This window comes from Nymphaea colorata, chromosome 6 (assembly GCF_008831285.2).
Source record: "Nymphaea colorata isolate Beijing-Zhang1983 chromosome 6, ASM883128v2, whole genome shotgun sequence".
Taxonomy (NCBI): domain Eukaryota; kingdom Viridiplantae; phylum Streptophyta; class Magnoliopsida; order Nymphaeales; family Nymphaeaceae; genus Nymphaea; species Nymphaea colorata.
In genome coordinates, this window is record NC_045143.1 from 25,512,861 (window position 1) to 25,535,528 (window position 22,668).

At 41.5% G+C, this 22,668-nt stretch overlaps 1 pseudogene; it reads right to left on the reverse strand.

Annotated features, from left to right (window-relative positions):
- Nucleotides 1–22,668, reverse strand: LOC116255453 (uncharacterized; annotated as a pseudogene).

A 22,668-nucleotide genomic window follows, 5' to 3' on the forward strand; every position in this document is an offset into this window, starting at 1 on the left:
AGGAGCGTAAGTTGCACCTTTTCATTTCAAGTTCTAAATTAAACAAGTTGCAACTAAAAATCCTGGTATCATCCAAGTAATGAAACAATAAAAGAGGCTCTGCATAATGTTATCCAGGTAAGCAAACAACGATACATAGCACCCCCTTGGACAAATACTCATACATACCAGCCCGAATAAATAATCTAGGATTTCCACAGCGTGAATAAAATCATTTCCAGCCATAAAAGTAGGCCTTAGTGATATTCTAGTAAAGCTCTTATATAAGACAGCTGGGCTATCCACATTTAAATGCTAAAAGGAAAGCCAATTATGCGTCAAGCAAAGTCTCGCTCGTGTTTTAAGTGAACTCTTCCATCAGCCCCTGAAATTTCCAAAATAGGACGCACGTTAGGAGATGATATACCCCCCCGTTTCCAGTACGTGTATAGAAGCATAAAATTAGATTCCTAGATTACCTGGGAAATAAATTGTTCGGCATCTGTACGCTTCATCAAATGCACCGAGTTGTTAGTCAGTGATGCTACCTGGTCACCAAGCAAGACATCACCAATATCACAACGGACACGGACCTGTATCGATGGATCCTTAGGTGGGATCATGTCCTGTTAAAGACAGTATAAACATTTTTGAATGAGAGAGAAAAGAGAGAGTGAGAAAGAGAGAGAGAGAGAGAGAGAGTGAGACAGAGACAGAGAGAGAGACCACTGTCAAATCCAGATCTATTTCTGACATATAAACCTCCAAAGCAGCAGTGATTCTTGAAATACTCCTCTTCTGAGTAGTTAAGCTTTGATTGAATCTCTTCAGGAAGTATAGTCCCAATTTTCCATCTCAGGCTCAGTATTATTTCTGCCCGGTTGTACCAAGATGATATCCACAAGATTGGGAGAAAGATGAGCAAGAAAGGATCTGCATGAGGGCCCCCATTTTCCGCAAGCATACGGAAACGATAAGAAGTGGGTCAGTTACATGTAGGCCATAAGACATTGCTTGTTTCTTATCAGGGAAAGGTGGTGAATTACAGCACCGAAATGATCAGAATTTCTAGTTGTTTGTATGTCTAATCCATCATCCTGAATTTTCCTGTGAAAAATAAACAAAGAAATTAGCATCTAGTCCAAGGTAAATCTCAATAGTGCAGCTACTGAAGATAGAAATATGAAAGAAAACATACAGCTAAGTCGCAACAATTCCATACAAACAAGAAAAGATGCACAACCACAGTACTAGTAAATCCAAACTGTGACATAGTGAACAAAGCTAACCAAATTTCTCACATTCACATATTCAAGTCCTTACAAGTTTTTTTCTTTAATTGCAGAAACAATCTTGGAATAAGAATTATCAAATATTTCAAGAGTACAGCCACCTACATAGAACTGAAAACTACGAGAGTAATGATCATACCTCATCAAAGACTGAAGATGCAAGTGGTCCTCGTCACATTCTCTGAAAACTTGTTCAAAGATATCATTCTGAGATTGAAAGAAAAAAAAAGGAAAGAAAGTTGAATCTCATTGACCTATAAAATTGAATTAAAGTAATACCTGAAATCAATGTTCTCTGTATCGTACGATATGGACACGTATCGTACGATACGTATCGTCTGTATCAAGCGTAATGATACGTCGTACGATACGGGATCAAAACTAAAAAGGGGCCCAACGGCCCCTTCTTTGCGCATTTTTTTTAAAGCCGACGCTCCTCTCTCTCTCTTCTCTTCTTTCTAAACATTGCAAGAGACGTGGGAGGGAGAGTTGCATCAAGATTTGCCCGTGAAGAAGCTTTATTTCTCGTTGTGGGAAGCCTCGGGACGGTGGGAAGCTTGGAGGAAGAGGGTTCTTTGGTTTCTAACACCAAGAAGGTAAGAAATAACTCATTTTTTCCATTGAATCGTTCATTTCTCTTATTTCCTACATTTATTTGTATGTTTTTACTTGTTTTGTAAAGATATAATGTCGGATCCTACATGGCAGTGGTGTACAAGGGTGATTCCCAAAGATAGGTTAAGAGTTAAGTGCAATTATTGTAAGCAAATCATATCAGGAGGGATCTCTCGCTTTAAAAACCATATAGCTGGTACACACAACGATGTGGTTGCTTGCACTGGCTCCCAAGAGAACCCATTGCCAGCGTATGTAAAGCACCAGTGTATGGAGCTTCTTAATGCAGTGAAAGCAAATAGGATTGAAAAGGAAATGCAAGATGCAAAAGAAGGATATGAGGACCCACATGATGCGGAAGAAGGTGAAGGTGAAGATGTTGACCTTGAAGAAGAAGATGTTGGTGTCAGTTTGGGAACAGATAAAGGGAAAGGCACATCATGCATGGAGGTGGTTCTTCTGCAACTGCAACCAGAAAAAGAAGAGGTGCAAGTGCAAGTTCAGTTTCACGAGGACGTGGCAGGAGTCATGGTCGTACTGGTGGTGGTAGAGTACCTACTATGAGGTCGAGTAATATGTCTGGTTCGATCAAGAATTTTTTTCCCAATTATACTGCTGCTGGTGCTCAGCCTGAGATTCGTATAGCCATGCAATCAAAAGATGTTGTTGAAGCAGTAGATGAAACTATAGGAAGGTGGTTCTATGATGCATCCATTCCCTTCAATGCAGCAAACTCTTATCATTTTCAGCCTATAGCAGATGCGATTGCTAGTGTAGGCTGAGGGTATAAAATGCCCTCTTTTCATAAATTGCGAGGTAAAATTCTCAACAATGTAGTTAGAGATGTCAAGTCATATTGTGATGAACTAAAATTGAGCTGGAAAGCTACAGGATGCGGTGTAATGGCAGATGGGTGGACAGACATCAAGAACATAACATTGGTAAACTTTCTTGTATATTGTCCCCTTGGTACTATGTTCTTAAAATCTGTTGATTTGTCTGATACTCCTAAGACTGCTGATGTTTTGTTTGGGGTTTTTGATAAAGTTATACAAGAAGTTGGGCCTGAAAATGTTGTGCAATTTATCACTGATAATGCAACAAATTATAAAGCTGCAGGTAAAATGTTAGCAGCATGATATGAGACAATTTATTGGAGTCCATGTGCTGCTCATTGTGTAAATCTTATGCTTCAGGATCTAGGCGAAAGAGATGATATGAAGTTCATAGTTCATAGATGCCAAGAAATCACGAAGTTTATTTATAATCATGCTTATGTCTTGAATTCCAAAGAGTTGGTCTTTGTTGTGATTGCTTGAAAATATTGTGGCATTTTGAAGATATTATCAGCTCACTTGGCAATGATGATACAGTTGCAATACTTTCAATGGGACTGTAACCTTTGATTTTATGAAAAAGAACAAGGTAATTCCTGGTGTGACACAAGATCTACAAGGGCATGGTTTTTATCAAATAAGAATACTCTTGACAAATAAATGCAAACACATCTATAGGTTTGAATTTGTCTAAGAAAAAGTACTAAGGACCATGTATCTTAAGTCTTAGCATGATTAGATGTCATTTACATACGCATCCACACCTCTGCCACATAGACACACCAAAAAGAAAAACCTCCACCACCTTTCCAGTTCACTGGACACTAGGGCTGTTCATGAGCGAGTTCGAGCCGAGCTTGGCCAGCTCGAGCTCGACTCGACTAAAATTACTCGAGCTCGAACTCGACTCGAGCTCGAGTCGAGCTTCTTACAGCAAGCTCGAGCTCGACTCGACTACTGAAAGTCGAGCTCGAGCTCGACTCGATTAACCCGATTTAGCTCGACAACTTGTTTACCATTTAAGCTCATTTAACTTTAGCTCGTTTAGCTCGAGCTCGACTCGCGTAACAGCAAAACAAAGTAACAGCAAAACAAAGATGAAAAACAGATCTGAAAAAACAGAGATAAAAATCACACGACAATAACAGCAAAACAAAGATGAAAAACAGAGATGAAAACACCAAAAACAACATTACATGTAAAAACAGAGATGTAATCAGTCCACATTACATGTAAAAACAACACACGAAAACGAGAAGAACAAATTTACTATCAATAACAACAAAATAGAAAACACCACAAGATTCAAAGCAATAAACCAAAAAAAAAACGAGGGAGAAGATAAACCCTAACCGGGGAGCCCGGGACAAAGGTCGCGCGTCACTGACCATGCAAACGAGACCCAAGTGCTTGAAGAAGGGGGAAATCACCGACCACGCAAAGGAGACCCAGGCGCTTGAAGAAGGGGGAAAATCACCGACCACGCAAGCGAGACCCAGGCGCTTGAAGAAGGGGGAAAAAAATGAAAACCCAACAGAAGAAGAACCGATTCAAGAAGAAGAAGAAGAAGAAGAAAACCTACCGCCCGCCGCCCTGCCAGCTGGTCCGCTGCTGCGCTTCGCGGCTTCACCCCATCGGCCTTCCCCTTCTAGATGGAACATGGTCGAATCACAAGGGCGCTTCTCTCGTGACCTCGTCTGGTCTGGTGGTCGACGGTCGTGGTCGACGGAAGAGGGAAGACATGGTCGTGGTCGACGGAAACGGAAGAGGGAAGACATTTTGCGGTCGATGGAAGAGGAGAAATCGAGAATAGAGAGAAAGGCTTTCGACATTTCGTTTTTACTTTTAACCTTAAACCGGTGAACCGGTTTCATGAACCGGTTTGTACGAGTCGAGTCAAGTTTATACAAGTCGAGTTCATGCAACTCGAACTCGAACTCGATTAGTTAAACGAGTCGACTCGTCAACTCGAGCTCGACTCGTTTAACAAAATGAGCAGCTCGTTTAAACTAACGAGTTGAGTTAAACGAGCCGAGTTCGAGTAACTCGACTCGTTGTGCACCCCTACTGGACACGTTCTCTACATTTCCACAGATACATACTGTTTTATGTTGTCCATATGCTCAACATATACCGTTTTATGTTGTCCATATGCTCGTATCTAAGTACTGTTCATTGATCTACTCCCAAGAAAACATCCATGTGTGCATTTATCTGTTCAACACCCCCTTCCTCCTTTTTCTTTATTAACTACTGTTAAAGATACAAAAAGGGGTTTTCTGAAATATTAGGAAGTTAGGGAGGATCTCTTTAAATGTTTTGTTATTTTTAGTGGACTTCTCTTGTAATTTTCCCTAACCCTAATCTCTTAATAGAGATTAGGGTCACGTAATGCAACTTTTACTTTTTGCCGCCTCTCTCTCTCTCTCGTAACATGGTATCAGAGCGGGTGTGGGCGTCGACGGCAGAGTGCGCTTTCCGGTGACCTTCTCCGACGATCACCATCTTCTCCGGCGACAATCTTTCCGACGAACAGCCAAGTGAGTTCGTTCCTTTTTTTTTTTTTCTTTCGTCCTCTCCCTTGTCACCGCTACTCCTTATTCCCTCTTATCACCCAATAAGGAGACAGTGAGGGAATAGGGGTTGGGCGTGCCGTGAGAAGGAGGACCTGATCACGCCTATGTGGAAGGCGTGATCAGATCCTCATATTGGTCGTATGAAGAGACTATTGTGGATGCAGCGTGACGTGTGACGCTGTGGTTTGTGATGATCGTAAATACAGTTTCGGTAAAGTCAAGCTGCGTGAGGTGTTGTGGATTCTTTGTGGAGTCTATGTGCTGCTTATAAATTCAGGTTTTTGAATATGACATGATGAGATTTTTTCTATAGATCGTGGATACAAATTTAGTAAAGAAAGGCTGCGTGAGGACTGTTGCTGATCCTTAGTACAAGTTTTTGTTTGATTTCGTGGATTTCTTTGACACGTGGACAAGAAGTTTTATGAGAACTAGCTGCTGTTATAAGTGGCAGCAGTCTTCAGTCGTTGGGAGCAACAGTCTTCAGTCGTTGGGAGTTCATTCTTGTTTTTGTCATCGGCTCAACCAGATCTGAAGTGACAGTAATTTCCTAGCCCTCTTTCTTTAAACGTTTGCGTCAATTTGGTCTTCTTTATTTACTATGGCTGAAAACAGTAAATCTGAAGGGTCTACTGACTACAAGATGGATGAGAATTCATTCTCTTATGGAACCACGATGAAACTTAATGGCTCAAATTATGAAATATGGTCTAGGGTATTCATAATGTCGGTGGCTGGTCATAGGAAGAAATATATTCTTGAGGATGAACCTATTGAGAAAAAAGGAATATATGCTGCGTGGGATGAAGATAATTATATTGTTATGTCTTGGATTATGAATAGTGTGGAGTCTCATATAGCCCCAACTATTGCATATTATACCAAGGCCAAGGATATGTGGTCTTTCTTGAGAAAGACATACTCGCATGCCACTAATGTAATCAAGATCCTACAACTAGAAGAGGAGTTATGCAACATTCGACAAGGGGATCAGGACCTATCTCAATATTTTGCTACTTTGACTGCTGCATATGAACGGTTAAAGGCTCTTCGCCCACCTTGCCAGCATTGTTATGCATCACACGTTGAGACTGGTATGGTGGCAAAGTTTTTATCTGGCCTATCTTCAGAATACTCTGTGGCAAAGTCTCAAATTCTAACAGGCAGTGAACTTCCAGATTTAGCAGACACGTATAATAGGCTGAGTCGCTTTGCAGCCACTCTTTCTCAGACTACGCATGACATACCAGTCTCTGCACTTGTGATATCAGGAGGACGGGGCCCTAGTTCTTTTGGAGGCACTAGGGGGCGTGGTACAGGCCGTGGTGCTGGACGTGGCAGATTTCAATGCTCTTATTGTGGCAAAATTGGTCATCTAGAGGACCGTTGTTGGGACAAACATCCTCACCTCAGGTCTAATGTTTCCTCTGGACGTGGTGGAGGTAGAATCACCACAAGCAGAGGTCCTTCTTCATCCCAAGCAAGGCAACAATATCTATGGTTGAGTCTTCTACTGATCCTTCTATATCTATGTCATATTCTCTTAACCTAAGTAAGGATGAATATGATCGTGTTCTTGCTCAGAGGTCTGGCTCTACATCTACCAATGCTGCTGTTGTAGATTCAGCATTCTCTGTTGGTGCTCCTACTGCTGATCCAGGTATGACATGGATGATAGACTCGGGCGCTTCTAGACATTGTTGTAATCAACCACAAAATTTTTCATCATTTGTCAGATTTTCTACACCACAGTATGTTAAGCTGGCTGATGGCAAGTTGTCCCCTGTTTTGGGTAGCGGTGATATTTATCTTCCACATTTAGGCACTATTACACATGTGCTATATGCACCTCAGTTTCCTGTTAATTTGATATCTGTGAAGCAGCTAGCTATCGACTTACAATGTAAAGTCATTTTTGAATCTGACTCTTGTTCTTTTCAGGACTTACCAACTGGGAAGATGATTGGTGGCGGCCATGAGCGTGAGGGCCTTTATTTTTTGTCAATCCCAGTTGATGTTGCTGCATCTTCAGTCCCTTCCAAGCCTTCTCCCTTCCAATGGCATCTCAGATTGGGTCATCCTTCCGTACCAAAACTTCGTCGCATGTTTCCAGACATTCCTGCATCAGAGTCCTTCTTATGTGATGCCTGCCAGTTGGGCAAGCATACACGGAGCAGCTTTCCTTCGAGTCAGAGTCCATCGAGTCAGAGTCCTTTTGATCTCATTCATGTGGATGTATGGGGTCCTAGTCGGGTTCCTTTTCGATCATGTTTTCGATATTATCTTGTTCTAGTTGATGATTTTACTAGAGTCAGTTGGGTTTTCTTGTTAAGGGAAAGATCTGAAGTCATATGTATTCTTCAAAAATTTATCAAGGAAATAAAAACTCAGTTTGGATTCATTGTCAAAAATATTCGCACTGATAATGCTCTTGAATTCAAGTCTTCCATTCTACTTCAGTTTTATGCCGACCATGGAATTCGACCTCAATATACTTGTCCACATACGTCCCAACAGAATGGTGTAGCCGAACGCAAACATCGGCAACTCCTAAACGTAGCTCGTACCCTCATGTTACATTCTCACATGCCTGCCTATTTTTGGGGTGATGCTATCCTTACTGCGTGTTACCTCATTAATAGATTACCCTCTTCCTCCATTCAAGACCGTATTCCAATTCAAATTCTATATCCAGGGCGTTCATTATTTCATTTACCTCTCAAAGTTTTTGGATGCACTTGCTTTGCACATATCCTAGGCCCGAACAAAAGCAAACTTGCTGCCCAAGCCATCAAATGTATCTTTATTGGCTATTCAGCTAATCAAAAGAGATACAAATGCTTTGATCCCTTGACCAAGAAAGACATTATCAGTGCGGATGTTACCTTCTTTGAGTCTCGTCCTTATTTCCCTCCGTCAAGTCCCTCTTCATCTGAGATGCATGCACCTATACCTCTTCCTATTCCACCAGTGTCACTTGAGTCATTTCCATCATCTCAACCTAGGTCACATGAACGTTTTCTTGAGCCTCCGTTGGTTTACACTCGTCGTCTAGGTCCCTCTCTCAACCGTCCACCAACATCGTCTCAAGAGGTAAGCTCTACTGATAAGACTGACTCAGGTTTAAGTGATGACTATTCTGCAGCAGATCTCCCTATTGCTATTCGCAAGGGCAAGCGACAGTGTACCTTACATCCTATATCTAATTCTGTCTCTACTGCTCATCTGAGTACACACTTAGTACAGTTTGATCAAGCTTTATCTAGTCATGTTATCCCGTCCTCGCACCATCACGCCCTGTTAGATCCACGTTGGCGACAAGCTATGCAGGAGGAAATGGACGCTCTTCTTTCTCGGGAGACTTGGGATTTGGTAGACCCCCCAACACGCTGTGATGTGGTTGGCTCACGATGGGTATTCACCATCAAGTATCATTTTGATGGGTCAGTTGAAAGGTTCAAGGCCCGTCTTGTCGCAAAAAGGTATACTCAGACTTATGGTGTTGACTTCTTTGAGACCTTTTCACCTGTGGCCCGGTTGGGCACTATTCGCTTGATTATCTCTCTTGCTGTCCAACGAGAGTGGCCTCTTTTTCAATTGGATGTCAAAAATGCCTTTCTGTATGGAGACCTTTCTGAAATTGTTTATATGCAGCAACCACCTGGTTTTGAGCGACAAGGGGAGTGTTCCAAGGTATGCAAGTTAAAGAAGGCTATTTATGGACTCAAACAGAGTCCCCGTGCATGGTTCCAAAAGCTTACTGAAGTGTTATCTAAGTGTGGATTTAGCCGATCCCAGCTTGATCACTCATTGTTTATCAAGCGAGGCTCAGCAGGACTTGTGATATTGATTGTCTACGTGGATGATATTGTTCTTACAGGGGAAAATGATCAAGAGATAGCTCAAACAAAGGAGTTTTTACAGCAACACTTTGTTACGAAAGACCTTGGACAACTTCGTTATTTTCTTGGTATTGAGGTGGCTCGTAGTAATAAAGGAGTTGTAGTGTCTCAAAGGAAATATGCTCTTGATCTTCTACAGGAAACGGGACTATTGGGGGCTAAACCTGCCACACTTCCCATGAATCCTCGCATTCATATACATGATGATGACTCAGAGCCGTTTGACTCTAGATCTTACAGATCTCTGATAGGGAAACTGTTATATTTGACTGTCACTCGTCCCGACATTAGCTTTGCTGTGAATAAGTTGAGCCAATTCATGGAAAAACCACGAAAAGTTCACTGGGATGCAGCTCTAATGATTGTAAGATACTTGAAATCAGCCCCGGGAAAGGGGCTATGGTTCAAGAAAGGAGAATGTGTTGACATCGAGGCGTATAGTGATGCTGATTATGCTGGATCTGTAGATGATAGGAAGTCTACTACCGGTTTTTGTGTCTTTGTGGGCGGTAATCTTATTTCCTGGAGGAGCAAGAAGCAGAATGTTGTGGCTCGTTCTAGTGTTGAGTCGGAATATAGGGCTATGGCTCAAACTGTGGCTGAAATGTCGTGGGTTCGATCACTACTTGTAGAGTTGGATGTCTCAGTGAATCTCCCAATGAAGATGTATTGTGACAACAAGGCAGCTACATATATCGCTAACAATCCTGTCTTCCATGAGAGGACTAAACACATTGAAGTGGATTGCCACTATATTCGGGACTTAGTTCAAGGAGGAATTGTTAGCACTATTCAAAAAATGATTTGTTACCCCAAAAATGAATTGTAAAAGGTTCAAAAGTTAGGCATCCAATGGTTAACAGATGGGAACCACTCTGTAAACTTTTCGAAAGCATATGAGAGAGACCATAGCAACTCGGAAATCTCAGAAGCCTAGAGCCAAAAAAGTGGAAATAGCAACTCTTATAGTGCAGTTCCACGCTCCTGATCTCTTTCTTTATTTCGCTTACAACCACGAAGTTGAAACGCAAGCCCCTCCATTGTGATAGTCCACCAAGCAGTCCTCCTGCTAGACCTCAAGATCCTAACCGCACTTCGGTTCAAGAACTTTCTCAAAAAAGCTAGCAGATATGTCCCGCTTAATCAGTTCACAGAGGACTCCATCATCGCATTCCTTTAAAGTGTCTACCAACGTATCGTTCTTTGCAACTGTAGAAAACACCAACTGTGAGAACTTGTCCTTTGTATCTTGTATTTTATGCTTCTTTTCCTCCAATGTAGAAGACGCAATCAGATTGTATGCATAAACAACTTTCTTCTGGCCGATCCTATAAGCTCTACCTATGGCTTGCCTTCGTACTGATGGATTCCAAGCAAGATCAAGCAAAAGCACTCTTGAAGCCCCTGTCAGATCCATCCCTTCGGCACACACTTCTGTGGAAACAAGTAGTACCTTTACTTTCTGTGAGTTGTTAAAAGTATGAATTATTGGCTGACGACATTTTTGTGCAATTCCTCCATCAAGCTGCAAAACTTCCTGGCCATCGGTCCAATTGAAGGATGAAATGAGAAAATGTTTGATATTGGAGAGTGGGAGGACAAATTGGCTGAATACCAAGACTTTTTCATTCAAAGCTGCACACAGCCTAACAAGCTCAACCACAAATCTTACTTTAACTCCATCAGTAATTCGGCCGTTTGACAGGTCTGCTTGGTGCTCTTTGATAACGTCTCTATCCTTTGCATCCAGGGTCTCTATTCCCAAGAGAACGGATGGATGGACGGAGATGCACGACACCCTATAGTTATTCTCGAAGTTACTTTTCTCGGTTAGCTTCTCAAGGATGCACCTCTGAAGAGTAGATGGATACAGAAAGACAAAATAATCTCTCAACCCAGGAAGCTTGTGGAGATTACCTTCATGGACATGGACGAAAGGATCAATTATTAATCTGAGCTCTTTTAATCTTGAGCTATTTCCCCGTGGTTCTATGCCACCTGAAAATGTTGCAAAAGTACGTCTGAACACCGTCTCATTTTTATCCTGCAAACTCATTTCTTTTTCAACTGGATCAGCTTCTAAGCCATTTTCATGGTCCCCAAAGCTCTTGAAAATTCCTTCTGCAAATATTGGTCTAATCAAGTACAATGTGTTAAAGAGCTCCACAAAGTTGTTCTGGAAGGGTGTGCCAGACAGCATGATGCGCCGTTGAGTCTTAACACGTTTTAGGCATTGCCAAATCCTGCTAAACCTATTCCGAGCAGTATGCCCTTCATCAAGGACAAGTAAACCTGGATACTCGAGGAGTATTTTGCGTATGACTTGACCTTCTTTATCAGAATGTCGCCTTTCCATGGTAAGCTTTCTAAACAGACCATAACAGATTAGCAGAACACTTTTCCTATCAATCCAAGAAAAGATTTTTATTATACGACACAAATTCTGCCTTCCAGTAGAACCTAACTTACCTCGCCTTCTTGTCAGTAGTTCCAAGGCAGAACTACTTTCTCTTCCAGAGAAACCCCGACTGTTGAGCATGTGCAATGGCACCCCAATTCCCCATTTTATGAACTCACCTTCCCAAATATGGAGTAGATTCACTGGAGCAACAATCATTGGTCTACAATCATCAAACCTTTGAAGGAATGACTGGAGAAATGCTATAGTTAGAAACGTCTTGCCAGAACCTGGAGCATGTGAATTTAAGCAACTGCCTACAGCATCTGAATTGGAAGTCAATTGATCAAGAACAATTCCGCCTGCTAAATTTTTCCAGATGAACTCAAAACCTTCCTTCTGGTGCTGGAACATTTTTTTTCTCAACTCAGGAATAATATCCCACACAGTTCCACTGGTGAAATCATTTGAAATGTTGCTGCAACCGCTAGCTTCACAATCAAACTCATCCAACACCGAGTCATCCCCCTCTTCATATTAACCTTCTGTTTTCCAAAGGTACCACTAACCTAACAGCATAGAACGATTTTGCATGAGTCATATCGATATACACTTCTTAACTTGATAAACAATGAAATATGCCCACCCAATAGTAAGAGAAGCTTGCCCTTGTTACCTACCATTGGTGGCATAAAGTGCTTAATCTCCGTCTTCACAAAGGAACAAATTCTGCATATAACATCAACTTGTTCATCAAGGACGAATTGATGCTGACAAGCAGGTGATTTAAATTCACAACTAAACATGCTTCCTTTGGGCTCGACCTGCATCCGCAAGTGAACCTTGTTATTTTCCCATGCAAATTTTAAATCCTCCGTGAAATTCATTTGTAGCTTCCAGAGCACAAACAGGATAAAGTAACCATCTCAGCAATGAATAGTAATAAAGAAATCCCACGATTCAAACAAGTTTCAGTTACGATTGAAAGTTAAACAACTTGATTTCTTTAATTAAAGATCTAAGTCTTGACAGACACAGGCCTTGATACATGCAGGTTTAGTCAGCTTGACAGTTTGCCATTTTGTTTCTGGAAAATTCACACATTCATGATAAACACAGATATGGTGCATCTTCGATGTCGCCTTTTGAGAAAGCTGAAACCCGAAGATACACATGTGGTATCAACTGCCATAACTTGTTTTAGTCTTGGTTTTCAAACATTTGACGTTTTTAAACTTTGGGCCACATTTGGTATGTTCACTTCATGAATTTCATGTGTTAAAATTTACTGCTATAACATGTTTTTCTTATCATGAGATTACCAATTCTGGTCCCTGGACTATGAGATAACAACTTTTTGTACTCACAAGCTTGCTATAACAGGAAAAAGAAAAGGAAACGATGGAGTGGTTTGAAACATCTCACCTCAATTTCCTGCCAATCAAAGGATCCAATTGCTTCGCATTCAAGAACAAAGTCCAATTCAGCCCACAGTGCGTCCAAATTTTCTTCAGTTTCTGACTTCACATGCTCGGGCTGTAAGTCCCTGAATGAAAACCATAATGGCAATTCTTTAGTTAGATTCTCTCCTTCACTGGACTTGACATCATTTGGGATGGCAACTCTCTTCCGATAAATTGTGGCTACAAGAAGGTCAAAGAGCGAGACATCTAATGAACCATGCTTTGTTTTTGCATTTCCAGAATTTCCTTCAGGATATTCATTTATCTCCATGTCAGAACGTCCGTCACTTTCACTTTCTTCGTCTTCATCATCCTCACTATCATCACAGCAGCTACTGCAGTCATCATCAATATAATCACACCGTTGCTCTCTAGACGCCTCCCTACCCATTTCTCTTATTCCCTTTTCAGCAGAACCATCGGTAACACGTCCAGCATCACCAAGAAAATCACCGAAGCAAGTTCCTTTCTTCCCAGATATCTTGATGTCTGCTGTTTCCATTACGTTGTCAGCAAAACCAGTCCCGATACCTTTTCGATCAGCAAGACAATCATTGCCATCATCATCAGAATCAAGATCCCCATTGATCCGGTGACTGCTTACATCAGAAAAATCATTTGCTAGACCCTTTTCGTCAGCAACATTATCATTGCCATCATAATCAGGAAGACCATTGTCACTTACCTGATGACCGCTACTACTGCCATCGTGATGCATATCATGGTCAACGACCAATGGATTTAGAGAATTGTTCATACCTATACAAATAGGCTTGCTAAATGATCCAAACTTTCCAATGGGAGTTTGTTTGAAATTTGACCTTGTTCTTCTGGCGACACAATTATTCAGAAGCCCCCATTTATTTTCATCAGTAGCATCTGATGGATCATCAGTACAATCTTCTGCCAGTTGTGCTTCTGCATTGGAAGCTCCCATTTTCTTAAAATGATCACCAACGTCATCCTGTGCTCCATTGTTGCAGACAGAAAAGGGGCATCTCGATGAATCCTTTGTTCTTTCATTAACTCTACATTCTATTGCAACAGACGTTTCCTGCTTGCTATTTCTGCCAGGCTTCTCCCTTTCCATGCGGTTTTTAATCTCTTTCTTCTGAATTATCGGATTTTCCCTCTGTAGCACCTGCCTTTTCTCTCTCCCAATTTCCTCCGCTGCAATGCCTTCGTACTTCTCCTCCCCCTCATCATTGTCAACAGCATGATCATCAACACCATCCTTTTCATCTTCCTGGCCCATGTTTGCATCCAAAGAAATCCTCATCTCCTCTTCTACTGCAATCTCTCTTCTTGCAGAAGTTCCCAGATGATTGCGGTCTTCATTCGTGAAATTAACACCATCACTCCCATAGTGTATGCTTTCGTCATCATCGTCAGTTTCTTCCTTACTCTCGCCTACGTCAAATTCATCATCGTCACTCTCTACCATGACTTTCCTCCTCACTCTCGTCTTTTTCAAATTCATTATTGCTACTCTCATCATGATTGCTGTTGTCCTTACCGTTGCTTCCTTCTTCAAATTCAGCTACTGAATCTTCTTCATCCACTTTAATTTGTCTCCCCGACAAATTATTGTTCTTCTTTTCCTGATTCATCGCGAAATTGCCTTTTGTCAACCTCCCCCATTGTCTTGTTTTCCTCACAGGCGCATTTCTCTTCGCCCACACAAATTCATTCGACCAGTGAAACTCTCCATCCACAGAACTCTTTGTTTCCACTTGCGTTCTTCTCGATATACCCTTCCTCCCTACAAACTCCTCCTTACAACCATCATGATCGCCGCTTACATGGATCCCGTCTCTCTTCCTTCGACAACAGGAAGGAACACCTTCCCTCACCGAAATCGAACCTGCCGCCCCTTCCCAACAGGAACCCTCGCAGACGCTTCTTCTCTCCCCTTCCCCGACTTCAAATTCCACTTCCTTCCCACGTTTCTCCTTACAAAACCACGCGGGTGCCCTCTCGCCCCCTCGCCCTCCGCCTCGTCCACCTCCTCCTCCTTGTCATTGTCGTCCTCCTCGCTCGAGAGAATAACCATTTCACTTTTCCCGCCGTTTTTTCTTGCTATCCGCCTTCTTTTCTTAGCAGAACCTAAATTCTTCTTCCTTCCCAGGCTTCTCCCTACCAAACCACTATTCTGCCCTTCCTCCCCCTCCACCACCTCCCCCTCCTCCTTCTCCTTCTTGTCATTGCCGTCCTCCTCGCTCGAGAGAACAACCGTTTCACTTTTTCCGCCGTTTCTTCGGGCGCCTCGCCTTCTCCTCTCAGCAGAACCGATCGCAGCCTACACAATCTCTCGGATTAATTATCCCAGACGACACAAGCAAGAAAATCGTTCCCCTCAACCATGAGAGAAGAAAGCAAACAAAACAAGATTAGCAAAAAGGAATTACCGGAGGACGAGAACCTGACGATTTCTGGGTTTGGCTCCTCGTTCTCCTCGCGACGCAGCTCATGGCTGCACGAAAAGAGAAAACTCAAGCATTTAGACGATAAAAAGAATACTTCAAACATCGAAATTGAGTTCCATGGCAAGAGGAAGATCGAAAATAAGGATAGAACCGAGACACCACTGTTTTAGGGCGTTTCGAAGCTTCGCCAACCGAAGATGAAGAAATTAATTTCACCATTTTTTAAAGGCAACAAAATCTACGTAATAAAATAGAACTAAAAACACTCATGATAAACAATTTTGACACGCTTATATATATCGCTAACGAAATATACAACAACATTTTGTTTCCAATAATCTACAATTTATTTCGAATATAATCAATTGGACAATTCATATATATACATTTGAGTTTGAACCAACACCATAAACTCCTTGAGTGCATAACAGCATATTTGCATAATGATATACAACAATCAAGATATATTTCTTTTTTGACAAACTATTGATAGATAACCTTTTCGAGTAATGATAAACATACACACCGACCTTCAAAAGTTTAATAAAAGAATTTGCCGGAGGAAGTAAAACTTTCAGCCAAACAATAAAGTAATCCAACTAGGAAGACACACTAGAAATTCAAAATTTTAAATGTATAATCAGTTTCAGAGAGAGAGAGAGAGATGATGCAGTGCCTCCCTCTCTCGCTCTCTGTGTGTGTCTCCAAAGAAAGGCAAATTGAGAGAGAAAGAGAGGGGCAGCGACTGGGCCTTTTACGGCCTTTCCCTCTCTCAATCTGCCCGCCTCGGTAAGAGACAGAGGGAGAGAGAGCGAAGAGAAGAGAGTGTAAGAACATTTGGTGGGTCGGCATATGTCTATGAGGAATTTCAGACAATATGACTGTCTTAAAATAAATATCCGCTTAAGTGATTGCATTTTCGGATATTACGTCATTTTAGATGGTATGGGGTAATTTTGAAATGTATAGATACCAGTACGCAATTACGGACTCTTTGATGGGTGGAATTCGTAATTGTCCTCATTATAAAATGGTAGTAGTCCCTGGGGTCGTGCAATGGTTGCCTGAAACGTTGGTTTCTAGGGTTTTCCTCTTTCCCATCTGAGAGAGACCACAAGCGCGCCGCAAAGACCCTGGAAGATCCTACCGCGATCTACCGTCCAGTTCTTCAGATGGATTCAGGTACGCTTCCGCTTTAAGTTTAAGGTTTTGTTTAATTCAATGATTTAGCATGAGCATGATCCCGTTTTGTTTAGGGCATATACATTTGGTTTTGTGTATGCATGAGGGGAGAAATCCCTATAATTGGTATCAGAGCCTATGCTCATTGTTGATTCATTGAATTTTTGGATTATTTTGTGCGTCTTCCCATTCAGATGTTCCTTCTTTTCTCTTCGGCTGCAAGTATTGTTTTCAAAAAAAAAAAAAGTTGGCGGTGGGCAAGCAAGGAAGCCGTCGGGCTTCCGCTGCAGTCGCCTGAGAACACAAAGGACGGCGGTCTTGGGCGGCGTCTGTCGCCGGAAGGCGACGGACGGCTTCCAGCCGTCCTGGCGGGACCCACCAGTGGCCACCCACGCTGTTGGGTGGCCTCGTCTGTCGCAGCCTCGCAGCCATGCGAGGAAGAAAAAGGAATAGGGAAGGCAGGGAGGGGCGTTAGAGGAGCACCGGCTGGCGTGAGGCCGGCCGTTATGGCGACAAGGTGGGCTGCGACGGCCGGCGACCACTCACCTCCGTCCCGCCGTTTCCTCTTTCAGCTTTTGAAGGAACAGGCAGAGGAACGAGAGAAGGGGCTCGTTCGATTCCGGCACCCACCTCCATATCTCCACCGCCGGGGGAGTTCTTCGTCGCCGGACAGCGCCGTGCCGCCCGCCGGCACCCACCCAAGCCCCCCGGAGGCGATTTCTTCGTTCGCCTGCCGTTCGGTGCTTGGCAGGGCGAGCGGCGGTTTCGCTGCCTGCGAGTCGTCGAGCGGGAGGCAGCGGGTCGGACCGGGTCGGATCTTGATAGACCCGATCAAGCCCCCTGGAGGCGATTTCGTCGTTCGCCTGTCGTTCAGTGCTTGGCAGGGTGAGCGGTTTCGCTGCCTGCGAGTCGTCGAGCGGGAGGCAGCGGGTCGGACCGGATCGGGTCTTGACACACCCGATCCGGATCCATCAGTTTATCAAAAAAAAATATTTCTTTCTCCCACCCGCCCACGCTTCCGCTTTCGTTTTTCGGATCGGTCCGGGTCCTGTCGGACCCGACCCGTATCCATATGGTTTAAATTTATATGGGAACGGTTCATTAAGTTTGGAACCTTTTGGGGACCGATTCCGACATTTGGTGGACTGGTTCATTCAGTTTTAGAACCGGTTCGGACTTTTTAAACCCGATTCAGACCAATTTGGGACCAGTTCATCCAGTTTTGAAATGATTCAGGGCTTTTCAGGACCGGTTCATTCAGTTTTGGAACCGATTCGGACATTTTAGAATCGATTCAGTTGATTTTCGAACCGATTCGAACATTTTCAGACCGGTTCACTTGATATTTAGACCGATTCAGGGCTTTTCAAACCAGTTCATTGAGTTCTAGAACCGTTTTTTTGCCAATTTTAACCGGTTCAGTGGGTTTTAGAACCGGTACGGTCTATTTTTTGACCGGTACGTCCAATTTTTAGACTGGTTCAGCCCTTTATAGGGGCATGTGGGTGTTCTAATTGTGGTTTAAGAACGATACAGGCCATTTTAAGGCCGATTCAGTAGTTCTTGATCCACTTAAGCACAATTATGGTATCGGTTTATAAAATTTTGGACTCTTTTGGGCCCATATCATTGAATCATTTGGCTTTGGATTTAATGTAGGGCAAATTTGTATGTAATTTGGTTTATGCATCAGGTTTTGGATTCAATGAATGGTAAATTTTGTATGTAAATTTTAATTCATGTATCATGTTTTGCATGTTTTAAATTTGTGGGTGTACTTTAGATGAATATTTGGATTATGAATTTGATCTTTAGCCATGTCTGTTGTTTGAAATGAGCAAGTTTGTATTTTATGTCGCCAAAGTGACCTCTGTTGTACGAATTTGCCTGTTTTGAACATTAGATGATAGTATACTTGATCCATGCAGGCAATGATCAACCCAAAGGAGGATTGTTGCTTGGTCAGGTTTAAGTATACAAGGCAATGAATATGTGATAATTTTACAGGTTTCCATGTGAATAGCGAGTCAATCCAAAGATAGGCTCGTTGTTTGACAGAGTTAATTATCTATATTCATTGTTGACCAAGAATACCACTTGCAGTTAGTATTTCAATCCAAAGATTGGATATTAACGTTGCACCGGTACCTTGTGATGGGTTTTGGGCCATTGTGTTTAAATTCATTTATATTTGTTTCATCTTTGTACATGTATTGATTGTGAGCATGCTTTGGTTTGTTCTTTGTACAGTGAGTTCTGCTTATATGATATTTACAAATTTTGAGTACTATTCCTGAGTTAAATGATTCGATTTTTATAAGTAAGAAAAGAAAAACTGTTAAAGAAGTTGCAGTTGACCAATCATCCGTTAAGAAACAAAAGAAGCATAAGGAATGCCTATCAGGCTGCTTCTTTTGCAATGTGAAGTCATATGAAGGAGGATTGTACTGAGTATCACACATGGTGTGAAATGAAGTGTACACTTCTCACTTTGGTTTGTTTTGAGGTTAATTTAACTTCAGTACCCAGAAACACTTGGTGGGTAGATTCAGGTACTACTACTCACATAAGTGTTTCTATGCAAGGATGCCTAAATTGTCAAACGCCAATTGATGCTGAAAGATTCATCTATGTAGGCGATGGCAAGAAGGCAAAGGTTGAAGCCATAGCAGATTTTCGGTTATTGTTAAAGACTGGTTGTTATTTGAATTTGACAGAAACTCATGTGGTGTCGTCTTTTAGACGGAATTTGGTTCATATTTTATCATTGAACAAGTTTGGTTATTATTGTTCATTTGGAGGAAGTAAATTTAAGTTGTTTCTGTACTCAAATTTGATTGCCACTGGTTCTTTGTCTAGTAGCGATAGCCTTTATTTGTTTGATATGGTTGTTTCATATAATGAAACCTTGCATGTTATGTTTAGTGGTACTAAAAGAAAATTAGACAAAGAGAATTCTGCTATGTTATGGCATTGGCGCTTAGGACATATCTCTGAAAAGAGAATATAAAGGCTTATGTCGAAAGGAATTCTTGAGTCCCTTGATTTTGCAAACTTTAATGTTTGCACTGAATGTATAAAGGGAAAATGAACAAACATTAATGGGTTATAAGTTTTATAATCCATTCAATAAGTCTTTCTTTGAAAGGAAAATGCCTATTTCTTTGAGGATATTGAGTTTGGAGGAGGTGATCAGGTTAGGAGCATTGCATTTGAAGAGGGACCTGAGTCAACTCATACAGATGTTGTAAGCAATAGTCAGGTATTCATTCCTGACATTGTTCCATCAACATATTCAGAAGAAGGCAATGATGTCGATCTCCATACTGAAGAACAAACTCAACAACCTCAAGAAAATCAAGTAGAGGTGCCACTGAGGAGATCCACTAGAGAGAGGAGAAATACAATTTCAAATGATTTTGTCTATATCCAAGAACATGATGTTGATATGGGCTTAATGGAGGATGATCCTATTGACCTCCAGCAAGCAATAAAGAGTTCTAAATCTCATAAGTGGATAGATGCCATGAATGTAAAAATAAAGTCCATGATGGATAACGACGTATGAGAAGTTGTTCCCTTGCCTGAAGGTGTGAAACCCATTGGTTGTAAATAGATATTTAAAACCAAGAGGGATTCATTAGGTAACATTGAAAGGTATAAGGTAAGTCTTGTTGCAAAGGGCTTTACTCAAAAGAAAGACATTGATTATACAGAGACTTTCTCTCCAATTTCGTCGAAAGACTCTTTCAGGACTATAATGGCACTTGTAGCTCATTTTGACTTAGAGCTGCATTAGATGAATGTTAAGACAATGTTTCTAAATGGAGACATTGACAAAACAATATATATGGTGCAACCAAAAACTTTGCTTTAGGTGATGTAAAGAAAATGGTCTACAAACTCAAGAAATCCATCTATGGGCTAAAGCAAGATTCCTGTCAGTAGAATTACAAATTTCATCAAGTTATAGTTTCATTTGGCTTTGAAACTAATATGGTTAATGAATGAGTATTCCAAAACTTCAGTGGGACAAATTTATCTTTCTGGTTTTATATGTCGATGATATATTCCTGGCAAGTAATGATGTGAGCATATTGCATGAAACTAAGATTTTTTGTCAACAAAGTTTGACATGAAGGATCTTGGTTGTGCATCTTTTGTATTGGGGATCCAAATATTTCAAGATCGTTCTCGGGATATTCTTGGATTATCACAAAAGGCCTACATTGATAAGGTGCTTCAGCGATATGACATGAAGGATTGTAAACCAGGAGAGACTCTAGTTGCTAAAGGAGACAAGTTTAGTCTCAAACAGTGCCCTAAAAGTAAAATCGAATCTAAGAAAATGGAAAGGATTCCCTATTCGTCTGTTGTGGGAAGCCTCATGCTCAGGTTTGTACTCGTCAGGATATTGCATTTATCGTTAGAATGTTATGCAGATACTTAAGTGATCCTGGTATGGATCACTGGGAAGCAGCCAAAAAGAGTTTTGAGGTACTTACAAAGAACATAAGATTTTATGCTCACATACAGGAAGTCAGACCAATGGGAGATCATTGGGTATTCAGATTCTGACTTTGCTGGGTGCCAAAATAGTAGCATAGTATGCTACGAGGCATCCAATCAAGTTTTGTGATTGCGGAATTTTGTCACGGGGCTGTGCATTATGTATGGTGTAGAAAGACCACTAAGGTTATTGTGTGACAATAATTCAGCAGTCATGTACTTTAATAACAGCCACAGTTTATCAAAGTCGAAGCACATCGACATTAAGTTTTTGGGCTGTTAAAGAGAGGATACAGAATGGTCATGTGTCTAGAGCATATTGGGACAAACTCCATGATTGCGGATCCGCTTACCAAGGGTTTAACACATAAGGTCTTTCACGAACATGTTGTTCATATGGGGGTGTTATCCTTGGATGATGTGCTGGTTTAGTGGGAGTTTGTATTTTGTTTGCTCTTATGTATGGACACATATTCAGTTTTCTGCAGAATAAAGTTTCAAGTTCTTTGGTTCCATTCTGTGTTTATGTGTTTGTGTTTTTGATCTCCATAAGGTTTTAAAGTTGGACCAGTTGAGAATAGACATGTTGTAATCACATTACATGTAATTCTCATGCTATACATTCATATCAGATCTATGTCATTGATTATATTAACATTTGTGATCATTGAAGGTTTAACTACTTTTTATATAGCGAAAGCCGCTTTGGTTATGTGTTGATATGATCATGGATGAGATTGGTGAAAATGACGTTTAATAAGATAGCAGTTATGAGCTCCTAAGGTTTTATGTAATGTCTGAATGTATAAAGACATATTTAGCCCAAGTGGGAGATTGTAAGATCATTTGGTGGGCCGACATATGTCTATGAGGAATTTCAGACATTATGGTTGTCTTAAAATAAATATCCGCTTAAGTGATTGCATTTTGGGATATTATGTCATTTTAGATGGTATGGGGTAATTTTGAAATGTATAGATACCAGTACGCAATTACGAACTCTTTGATGGGCGGAATTCGTAATTGTCCTCATTATAAAATGGTAGTAGTCCCTGGGGTCGTGCAATGGTTGCCTGAAACGTTGGTTTCTAGGGTTTTCCTCTTTTCCATCTGAGAGAGACCACAAGCGTGCCGCAAAGACCCTGGAAGATCCTACCTCGATCTACGGTCCAGTTCTTCAGATGGATTCAGGTACGCTTCCGCTTTAAGTTTAAGGTTTTGTTTAATTCAATGATTTAGCATGAGCATGATCCTGTTTTGTTTAGGGCATATACATTTGGTTTTGTGTATGCATAAGAGGAGAAATCCCTACAGAGAGGTTATGTTTCTGATAAGGGGTGACAGGCTAACGGAGAGGCAGTGCAGTGACCAAGTACCTACAGCAATGGCAGGGAAGACGACGACATCCCAGCGATGGAGGAAAGGGCTTATAAGGGGGTTAGGGCACGCATACATGGGAAACCTGAGAAACAGAAACCTCGATAGCAAGA